A 12,002-nucleotide genomic window follows, 5' to 3' on the forward strand; every position below is an offset into this window, starting at 1 on the left:
TGTTAACTCGGGGGCGTAGGGATGATCAAACGTGCGGGGCGCGTTCATGTGGATTAATAATTAACGGACCGTGGGCAGGCAGGCCCGCTCTCTCTTTACTCTCTCTCCTCTCCCTGGGCCCCTATAAACACACACGGAGGAGAGCTCTGCTGCATTTGATTAGGGACAGGAGAGAGAGCTGGAGAGAGAGAGAGAGGGAGAGGGAGGGGGCTGGCTGGGAGGGAGGGAGGGAGGGAGGGAGAAGGAGAGACAAAAGGTGGATGAGTGGGTGGGGTAGAAAATGAAAATAGAGGGAGCGAGGGGTAGAGAGAAAGGGAGAGGGAGAAAGAGAGAGACGGTTGAGGGAAGGAACTGAAAGAGAGGTCGAGATTGAGACAGAGAGAGAGAGCGAGATTGAGACAGARAGAGAGAGAGAGAGAGAGTGCCTGAGGACAGCAGAAGCGTAGCACAGAAAGTTCAACATACTCCAAAAGCAATCCCTATCCCACACACCTCCACACTCCCATCACAGACCTGTACAAGAGTCAGGAAGAGTCCAATCGACACCGAGCGAAAAGTGACCACATCGGTCTTGGCTGTGGGGTGACCAGTCTCTCTTGAGGTTCCCTACAATATTCCTAGGCCGATATTCCTATCACAAATGGTCCCCTATTCCTGAAATAGTGCACTACTTTTTTTTTTTAGGTAGTGCACTAAATTCTTAATAGGGTACCATACATAATAGGGTACTATTCAAGATGCAGCTCCAGCGATGGGAGGCCGGCCAAGGTGTCCTCTATACSTGATGCACGTTGCGGCTCTACAACAAACAACACAAATGACGCGATGGAGAGAGATGAAACGAGGCTCAGGCTGATGACCCGTGGCAGCCAGCCGACAACGCCACAGAAAATATTCCGACAAGCAAGCAACAGCCTTCTCCTATGGTACAGTAATACTGTCCACTGATGAAAGGAACAAGAGATACGATTGTGGCATTTCTCCCTTAGAAAAGAAGCAGATGGGATTCACCTTTTCCGGCTATCTTGTCGGCGTCTTGACGAATTGATCCCTGTGACTGTCGAATGAGTAGACACGAAAATATTGACTGCAGAATCTTGCTGGATCTCAGTGATTGTATCTTCCTTTAGCAAAAGCTACAGGTGCGTGGCTTTCAGCTGCATTTTGTTTAGCATTCCTCCACTATGCTCACCTTAGAGACTATGACTCCTGGGCCCGTATTAAAAAAGAGAAGATCGAGGATTAGCTTTTTAGCCTTTTAAATCATAATACATATGTAAATAGATTATATGATTATATTATATGATTATATAAATCATATAATATTATATTATATGATTATATAAACGGGGGTAATTGATCCGCTTTTTGAATAGAAGAGATAGAGATATTTACATGGGCAAGCTGTGAGTAGCCTCTATACTGGCCAGCTCCGGTAGGGTCCCCAGGCCCAGTGCCCATTAGACCAGCCGGTTAATCAGGAGCTTTCTCCTGATCTCCACCATTAAATAATACTGTGGGATTCTGGCTTGAAATATACTTATTCATGTCACCATATTAGAACATATGAATTACTTTCTATGTATAAGAAATGTATATGTTAAGGGCTCAATGGGAACCTTGTGGTTCGAAAGTCACTGTGTGAGACAAGGGGACGTATGGAATGTTCATAGCCGTTCAAACATGTTATTGCAGAATATTAATATTTCTAAGGAAGGAGGCGAAGAGTAACAGTCTAGTTTCAGTTCCTGGCAGGCCAGTTTCAGTTTCAGTTCCTGGCAGGCCATTTTCAGTTTCAGTTCCTGGCAGGCCAGTTTCAGTTTCAGCTCCTTGCAGGCCAGTTGCTGTAGAACTAGAACAAGGAGGTGTGTGGAACTCAACTAGAGATAAGGTCAACAGTTGAAGAGAGAAGAAGAAATCTCTGGGGGGGGGGCAGACGACCATGACAATACCAGTAAGCGGAACAGACTGAGTTCCTGCCTAGCAACAGACAAGGATTGTTTATCTTAGACATGCAAGAGGTGACTCCGCCTAGTCAAAAGGTATCAACGTGTGCTTGTGTGACTTGTATGTTGTGCTTGCAGCTGAGGTACCCAGTGGGTTGAATACACTTGGTTTGAGTTTTTACTCTGTTTGTTCAGAACCAAACAATACCAAGCTACTCATGAGGTTCTCTCTCCTTAGGTTAAACCCACAGCAGAAGCCTTCAGAGAGTGAACGAATAAAGGGGTTGAAAAGAGATGGGGAACAGGGAGGAGAAGAAAAAAAAGGAGAGCAATGGAGAGAGAAGAGAAATCAAAGAGAGGGATGGGAAAAGTAGAAACGGAAAGCGCGAGAGATTGAGGAAAAGGCAGCGAAGCCTTCAGAGTCCAGTGAGCTAACAGAGCAGACGTGAAGCTCCTACACGCGTCACTCCTGGCCTCAGGAACTGTTTTATACCCAGCTGAGAACAGAGGATCTGACAGAAAGTTGGCTATGATGAAAAGTAGGTAGATTGTGTGTGTGTGTGTTTGTGCATGTGTGTGTGTGTGTGTGCGTGCGTGAGCAAATGCATGCCCATTGATGCATGGCCATGTCTGTACGTCTCTAAATACAATGCACTGTGTGTGTGTGTGTGTGTGTGTGTGTGTGTGTGTGTGTGTGTGTGTGTGTGTGTGTGTGTGTGTGTGTGTGTGTGTGTGTGTGTGTGTGTGTGTGTGTGTGTGTGTGCGTGTTTGGATGACAACCGAGATCAGCATAATTAACCTTTTAATATTTTCAATTGCCTCCTGCCTCAGGCATACCGCTGGTGGTTATTGCTGAATTCAACCCTTTATTCAGCGTCTGAACACGACTGTCACGCAGGCAGTAATTGCATGATAGAAATTGGCTATTGAAAATAAATTGCTTTCTCATTCCACCATGATAAGCAACATCACTACTAAACAATATGATACTGAAAATTCAACCAGAATACAAACACATTATGATCGAGGTATACCCTGGATGTTATCTAGGCAATTTTACTGTAATGCCTGAAAAAAGTCCACAATAACAAACCGGTGTATCACTGACAAGTGGGTTATTGGTTTCAATAAGTATCATTAGATGAATCCTATTTGGACTTTCGTTACTCCTGTTTCTCATTCCACCTCAGCTGAGCTGTCCCTCATTATCTCCCTCTATCCCAGGCCTCTTTCAAATCGAGAAACGTACAGCTTTACACCGATAAAGCAAACGGGACCCCAGTTTATCTTCCAAGCAGGAGACGGCATCGGGGCCGAAATAACCGGAAATGTGGGTAGTGAGCTATCTTCACAGGGACATGGAATGGAATGTGTATTGACCCAACTGCCGCTGCTAGCGGGGAAGGCTAACCCATACTGTGTAAAGCAGACACTTGTTTTGCTAATGTAGTATCCCTCTACTGACTGGTAGGTTCTGCTCGCCCAGATAAGAGAAATGACAACGCCTCCTTTCAAATAGCCTTTCGCTCCATGTGAGTGCGAGTTCCATTGGCACTACCTCCAGATTGCCATTTAGTAGGTAAATTAGGCAATAGTAAGGTCTGGTTAAATGTGTAACACTGTAATCGATGAAAAGCTTTTTGGAGAATAAATAGGACCCATTATGATGTGGCTTAGGAAAGAAGAGGGCGAAAATTGCACCTCATCTACCCATTGAATGATTGGTGAAAAAAGGGGTGATGGGTAGAAGCCACTTGTCTGTCATCTTGATCAAAATAGGCACCTTTTACAGCCGATAACACCTTTTACAGGCTTATTTGGTGGTGAAAGGAACATTTGGACATATTAGAGGTGCTATTCACCGCCTATTTTGACCTTCCTCTCTAATACTCCAGAGGCCAATAACAGTGGAGGAAGGTTAGAGTGATTTTTGTGTCATTTTTTAGTAAATGCTGCTGGCTTAGAGAACAAAAGAAACTGCTATACTTGAGGGCCACATAATCTTTACAACGCACACAACCAAACATGCACACCATAATTACTAATGTGTACAAATTGGATTAGCCCTGTCAGCATTTTCTGACAGGACACTATCCTTTTTCATTGCTGGAYGGTAATACATTTGGTCAGTAATGAAGAAGAAATGTCTTAGGGACAAAAACATGAGTTTTCAAGTAAGCACCACATCGTTTCTAACCTACGTAAGCATAGATATTTGTGGTTCAGCTGTGTGAGGTAGGCCCACATCCACAGATCTCAGCATGCTAGCTCGTCACTTGTTACAGAATCCCGACTGGCTAGGGCCTGGCTTAAGACCCATCCACCCTCAACCCCCCAACACCCTCCAGGCCTCAAAACATCAAGCCCCCATCAATCAGGAACCAATTTTCACCGGCTGCCCAGGCAAGATCTATCGCTATGGAAACTGGCCTCTGTTTCTATACCCCTGCCTCTCTTGCTCTTTTGTCTCGGGTTTCTGTCTCTCGCACACTCTTTGCTCCTGGCCAGGGCCAATCAACTGCTGTGACGAAGAGGTTGAATCAGGAAGCAGAAGAACGAAAGAAGCAGGAGCACGGGTGTATGGGAAAAGAGGTGGTTGGTTGGGCTTCCCGGCCGTTTGCTCCGATACCCCACTGCGGAGTTACATCGGTGGTGTAAACTGTCATGGGAACCACTGAGACGGAGGTTTGATGTATGAGGATAACCCAATTTCCCCATTCTAGCTGTAGCGATGCTGGAGGACGTATGGCTCCTGATCCTCCACTCATTGACTGGTGTAGGTCCCATGTTAGACCTTTGCTGTTGACAGATAATAGCTTCCACCGAGTCCCACCAATAAACAATTGGCAGCCCGTGCTAATCCTGTGCCACGCAGTGGAGTTTCTGAGGGCTCATTTGGCATCTCTCACCACCCGATGTACTGTAATCCTCGCCTTGCCTGGCGAATCTAACGACTTGATGAAACAATTGCTTTTTCAATTAAGGCGGGGGAAGAGGGGTTCATTGGGATTTGCTCTCGGGGGGTGGATCGAGTCACCTTGGATGCAGTCATTCACAAACTGAGCGTGCTGACTGGATCGTCAGACCAAACATCCGAGTGGGCCATCTTCTTATTCTCACTCCAGTCCAACTGGGCCAAGGGGTTGGAGCTACGGAGGCTCAGGAGGCCCAGACTGAGGAACCGCAAGATAATAATGATCCTTTTATCTTCACGTCTTCCCATTGTCTCCTTCCGCGACGTATCATAAAGTGAATGTGGGCAGTCTACACTGCAAATGAGGTCGCACAGTACACAGTAGGCAGGCCAACAAAAAACGTACTGCAGGATGTGGGAAGGAAAAGGGAGTTCTCAGAGTGTTAATGCCCAGTGGTCTCCCAACCACACGACTGTCGAAGAGGCTGAACTGGAAAGTGGTTCGCTCATAATAGCTCCAAATTGGTCCCATTGAAACCATTGTTTAGTGCACAGACTAAAAGAAAACAGCTAAGTATACCTTACCTCGTTGGAAATAAATCTGTTCAATTCCGGGGGAGGTGACCGAAAATTAAGTTGAAGAGCGCAGGCAATTTCAAAATGGCCATGCGATCGGAGGAGTTAGTGCAATAGGAACAATTGTGTGTCATTCTGAGTCTCTTCAGGCAACTGACACTTGGTGACTCCACCTGAATGAAAAGAACACCTGCAATTGCTGAGAGCCAAAGAGGGCCACATCTTGGGTCAGAACGTGTAACGAGAGACACAGAAAATGGGTCCGCCTGAAAGGAGAAAGAGATAAATCCACTCCATCTTCTCACCGAAGAATAACTTTAGCGGAGGAGATGGAAAAAATACAAAGACACAGCCTTTTGTTCATGACACAGGGTAATTGGAAACGTTCAGGTTTTTTTTCATGAAAAAGATCACTGTCTTTGCTCAATTCAACAAGGCATGGGAACAATCACGAGGTTATTACTTAGTGTACTTTTTTTAAAGTCCGTCTACATTTTGACAGCCACACTCATATTCAAGCTGAAGACCCAAAGTCAGCGCATGGAACCAATTTAAGCGCTCACCCGGGAAAAGCCATGAGCAAAACAAATGTTGTTGACAACATCATGAATGGTAGAAATGTAAAGTCCCATATTTTGGAAAACTACTGCATATCCATCCGGAAGAATCTGCTCTTATTTAAATCACATGGAGGTCAAGTACAAAATGTAATGATATTATTCCATTTGCAAAACCTTTGAAGATGTAAACTTGAGGAGAGGGCTCATCAAAGTGTTTGACACATTACAATTTCATGCACTTCAATCACCTGCATTGTCTTGTCCAACTACATCACTCAAACTAATGGACCAAATAACCAAATGAAACTTGGCCTGTGTCTACACCTGACACTTACATGCGTCCTCTGCTATCAGAATACGAAGATCGCATTGAAAAGACAGATTGTGTTCAGATCTGGCTGACCACTTCAGGTGGTGGTCAGGGACACGGATTTCTCCTCAGTCTGGACGCAATCAGCCCTTACAAAAATGTATTTGTTGCAGCAAACGTCCTGCAAGTTTGTGGCAATTTTTCTGCAAACTAAAGAGCGCGGCGCAAAATGTTGCCAGAAGTTTGCAAATGTTTGTCACTAGTGGTGAATATGCGGCAAACCTTTGGCAACAATCATATTTATTACCACTAGTGGCAAACACTTCACCAGAGGTTTTTTCTGGCAAACAATTTTCTCAAGATTATATTTGAACCTGTTACCTGCGGCAACAATATTTATTATTCACTAGTGGCAAACAGTTTACCAGAAGCCGTATCTGGTGAACACATGAGTTCCTAGACCAGTAACCGTTGACAACTAATCAGGGGGGATTAATAAAAACTGTTGGAAAATGGAAACCAAGCTAGCTATCTACCAAAGTTGTCCTGTGAGTATCTAACTTATTAATTAAACTTCCTAATAAACATTGAAATGGTGTTAGCTAATTGATATCCAGTTAGCAATGTCATGTTTTATGGGATAGAGTGAAACACATTTTGTTGATACCAGTTTCAATCTGTCAGCCCCACTGACTGGCTAGCGCTTAGCTATCATATTTTTGCACAATTAATGTGATAGCTAGCTAGGTAATTAATGATTTGCCTAAACACATTTTTTTGGGGTGAATACGTTGGGGTCTTTTAATACGAATATGCATGTTAATATGCTACTGTCAATTTTCAGTAGCATGTTAGCTAGCACCACAGCTAAGGTAGCAACAATATGAGCCGACTTGACATCAAAGCAAGACTTCAATTTTGCAGATGGATACCCTTCCCCTACCCTGAGGCTATCTTAGGAGGCGGCTGCATCAACACCCTGGAAATATGTTTGTGGCGCACTCACTCATAGCACGATTTTTTGGTGTTAAATGATACTTCAAGACTGATAAGGTAAGTAAACGGATGTATTGCTTTCATAAATGTAGCTCATACAGTCATTCTTTGTAACAATTACATATTTAATTGCTTTAAACTAGTAGCTAGCACATCTCGATCATGTGTTGTCCCTTCTCTCTTTCCAGAAGCGATCAGTTACGAGGCAAAAAGACCGACTGAGGCGTTCAATCAAACTGAGAACAGAGACATATGTGTGCACCAGGTCAAGGCGTATTGCATGCATAGCTTTGAGATGTAAGTTGACAATAATAAATGATGGAAAAATAATATGAATTGCCATATTAGGCATTTATGTTGCTTTTCTTCCACCCAAGCCTTATACACCTGAGTCAGGAAGAAGAGACCACTAGTAGACAACTGTCTMTTAATGATGAAGTCCCCAGTCTAGGTTGAATATCATAATTAGTTGATTAGTTTGAACAATTGTGTTAAGGCTAGGCTGGAGAAAAATATTGTACACTGTGGCTCTAGGAACAGTTGGCCACACATTTAAAAGCTAACCTATTGAAGTTAAAAAGATTGTAAAAATGGTAAAAAAATTGCATTAAATATCACAAAATTGGGGAGAAAGGGGGGTAAAAGGTATTTTTTTTAAAGCCATGAGGTAGAATAAATTGTCCGTAGAGCTCCGARACAGGATTGTGTCGAGGCACAGATCTGGGGAAGGGTACAAAAAAAATGTCTGCAGCATTAAAGGTCCCCAAGAACATAGTGGCCTCCATCATTCATAAATGGAAGAAGTTTAGAACCACCAAGACTCCTTCTAGAGCTGGCCACCCGGCCAAACTGAGCAATCGGGGGAGAATGGCCTTGGTCAGGGAGGTGACCAAGAACCCGACCTCAGACTGGGGCAAAGGTTCACCTTTCAACAGGACAATGACCCGAAGCACACAGCCAAGACAAGGGAATCCAGACACAATGTGGACATGCTAGACACATTTAAATGTAGGCGTAGACGCACGACGTGTTCTGAATTCCATGATCAGAATTCAAAAAGCTGCACGAAATGTCAAGTCTAGACACGGTCCTCGGAAAAAGGGCAGAATAAGCTTCGGTGCTCATAAGGCGAAGCAACAGAGTTGCACCCACTGTGTCGACAAGAACATGTGTGTTCTGCAATACATGATGTACCACATAACAACATTAGAAGTCAACATCACTAAATGCTGATAGTTACTAACRGTGTATGCGTAATTGGCCTGTGAATGGTTAAACAACAATTTAACTCAAAACTATACGAGGAATAGGGTGGAGAGTGAGAATACCAGAAAATGACTCTCTCCTGCCTAAGGGGCCTGAAATGTTTCACTTGGCAACTTCAAAGGAAAATAAATCATTGAACCCCCCCCCCCCCCATCACTTTGGGCTCTAGTCAATTACAATTAGGCGGTCCAGCCAGAACACTAGGCTAGCACAGCCACTCTTAAGTAGATTGCACAGAGGACAGGGGGCATAAATAAACGTCGCAAATAAACATCACAGTTTTCAATTGTCCTTGCTTGTTTCACACAAAAAAAGCACTTGTACTCTCCCAAAAATGAGATATGCTGACTAGAAACATTTTTTCCCACCACATTAGTTAAGTTGGTTGGTCATGGAACAGTAACATTGTGCTTATACCCATATGTTTATGTATATAATACTGTATATATACATTCCAAGAACATTTTAACATTGGTTGGAGTAGAGGGCCTCATTCGTTGCTCAATATTGTTGGGGAATTGACGAGCCGTCCAGAGTAGAAGGGGAAGAGGCGCTTTTTATGGCGGAGGGAGGCGGAGCAACTGACCGCAGAAGAACAAATACGACTGTGCAGCCAGTTGTTCGGCTATTTCTGGACGACGGCGCTGTCGCCCGTGGTGTCTGGCAGTCGGGCGGTTTTTGGACGAGACGGACGGAAGGATAATGGTGGCCCTGGGTGCTGTGGTTAGACACACTGACACACCCTGGACGGAGGGACAGGGCCTTTAAATAGTGTGTGTGTGTGTGCAGGAATCGAGAAATGTGGGAATCAGGACGCCGCCCCTTTTGGAAAGGAAGAGGGTAGTCCCACCCTGCAGGGATCAGATCTGAGGAAACACACACGCACACACATGCACACACGCGCACACAAACACAAACAGAACAAAAAACACGCGTCGACCAAACATGCATCCATTTCTCTGAATTTGAAGCGCAAAAACAAGGAGCAGAGCTTGTGATTGGTCAATTGAGCGGAGTGACCCGCTTGTTTTGGTAGGTGACCCCACAATCTCCTCTAGTACACAGGCAATTTAGAAGATGAGGGACCGCTATGCTATTTTCCCAACAAGGCTGTCAGCAGGGGGTTACACACACACACACACACACAGTGATATAAACCAACGCTTTATTACAGCGGGGTAGCTAGATTTATTCAACAGCTTTTTTCCCTTTCTGATTAAAAACATCTTCTCCTCGGTTGTGATTTATGAGAGTGAAAGGAGTAGTGAGGGTGGGAGAGAGAAAGGGAAAGGGAGGGGGGAGAATGACATCATGCTTTTAGCACAGGCCCCCCTTTGATGAGGTGACATCCACTTGCTCTGCGCGTGTGAGAGAGAGAGAACAAGAGAGTGGGAGGTGTTGATGGAAAGAGAGAAAGAGAGAGGGTGGGGGGGTAGGAGGTGTGGATGGTGAGAGTGAGAGAGAGTGAGAGCGTGAGAGAGCAAGAGAGAGACAGACAGACAGACAGACAGACAGACAGACAGACAGACAGACAGACAGACAGACAGACAGACAGACAGACAGACAGACAGACAGACAGACAGACAGACAGACAGACAGACAGACAGACAGACAGACGGAGGAGAGACTAATGTGAGGCTCTTCGTCCCCCCACGATGAGCAGGTGGGAGAAAATAAAGTTGGATGACTGCACCCCTGGGCCACTCTGGTGTGTGTGTGTGTGTGTGTGTGTGTGTGTGTGTGTGCGTGCATGTGTCAGGCTTCATCACACATTAAGCCCACAGGTGCATCGAAACAAAAAGGGTTGGGAGGAGAGAGGTAGAGAGATGGAGGGAGCGACAGACAGATTGCTTAAACGAGGCAGGGGGGAGAAAAACAGGAATGAGACAAAACAGAAAAGAGGGGGAGGGTGGGGGTAGCTCTGTCAATCAGTGGGAGAGGTGTGGTGGCTGGATCCAATCTCATCCAGCAATCAGAGGAGGGAGAGAGACGGCGAGATGGATGGACTGTGTGTGTCTAAGTTTTTTTATGTCCACCTCAGTGTGCATATTTATGTGTATGAGAAAGCATGTACCTGAATGTGAATGTGCGTGTGTGTGTTCGTGTGTGCCTGTTTACTGCTAACAGGACCACGGGGGGGGGGAAAGAATGGAGAATCGAGGGAAATAAGGGAAATATAAATAGAAGAAGGGGGGTGGGGGTGGTGGTGTGTGTGTGTGTGTGTGTGTGTGTGTGTGTGTGTGTGAGTATGTGCGTGCGCTGCCTGCTAAGAGACTGCCGTGCATTATTAGGAGGGTTGAATACAAAAGCTCTGCTCCATAAGCGACGGTGTGATGGAGAAGGAGGAGGCTGAGAGAGACAGAGAGGTTGACAAAGAGTGCTATCATATCCGCTGCTGGAACCTGATGAAACGGGGCAGAATCTCCATACTGACAAATTGCAAAGAGGAGAAAGCTGGAGAAAAGAAAGAGATGGAGGGATGTTTGTGTGTGTTTGTGCATGTACAGTTGAAGTCGGAAGTTTACATACACCTTAGCCAAATACAGTTGAAGTTGGAATTTTACATACACMTTAGCCAAATACATTTAAACTCAGTTTTTCACAATTCGTGACATTTAATCCTAGTAAAWATTCCCTGTCTTAGGTCAGTTAGGATCACCACATTATTTTAAGAATGTGAAATGTCAGAATAATAGTAGAGAGAATGATTTATTTCAGCTTTTATTTMTTTCATCACATTCCCAGTGGGTCAGAAGTTTACATACACTCAATTAGTATTTGGTAGCTTTGCCTTTAAATTATTTAACTTGATTCAAACGTTTCGGGTAGCCTTCCACAAGCTTACCACAATAACTTTTAAAGTATGCTTGGGGTCATTGTCCAGCCAGTGAAGTGCCTCCATGCACACGGAGAAATCTCTGTGTGTGTGGTGTGTGTGTGTGTGTTGTGTGTTTGTGTGTGTGTGTGTGGATGAGAAACTGAGAGAGTAAGCTAGAGACATCAACAAGAGAAACATTATGTAGTCATGATTAAATCCCTACAGTAGCTTATTCTCCTCTATAGCTTGGTTTATAAATATAATATGACTTTTACCTACATGGGGATGATATTTGGGTTGCTCCACTACCACAACAAAACTTTAATAGATATATACACTGTTGTCATGGACATGCACACATGGCTTTAAAAGGACCAATGGCGAGAGAAAGAGGAGCATGCTTTGTATAACACCAGCCACAGTTCATGTTAACTCGCAACATCCGCCATACAGTGCCTCTGTGTTCCCACTCTGGTGAGAGTACTGTAGGAGCACTACACTGCTAGCAAACAATGTCCAATGTCCCGTATCTAAGCATCTTATCTATTGAATCCCATTATATCATCTGACTGCCATTTCCAAATGACTCTCTTACAGTCTCACATGGTTTGTTACC

At 44.6% G+C, this 12,002-nt stretch overlaps 1 protein-coding gene across 1 annotated transcript in view; it reads right to left on the minus strand.

The window, feature by feature from the left end:
• LOC111975548 (receptor-type tyrosine-protein phosphatase S-like) overlaps window positions 1-12,002 on the minus strand; it is a 268,179-nt gene that overhangs the window by 137,518 nt on the left and 118,659 nt on the right.

This window comes from Salvelinus sp. IW2-2015, linkage group LG16, assembly GCF_002910315.2.
Source record: "Salvelinus sp. IW2-2015 linkage group LG16, ASM291031v2, whole genome shotgun sequence".
Taxonomy (NCBI): Eukaryota; Metazoa; Chordata; class Actinopteri; order Salmoniformes; family Salmonidae; genus Salvelinus; species Salvelinus sp. IW2-2015.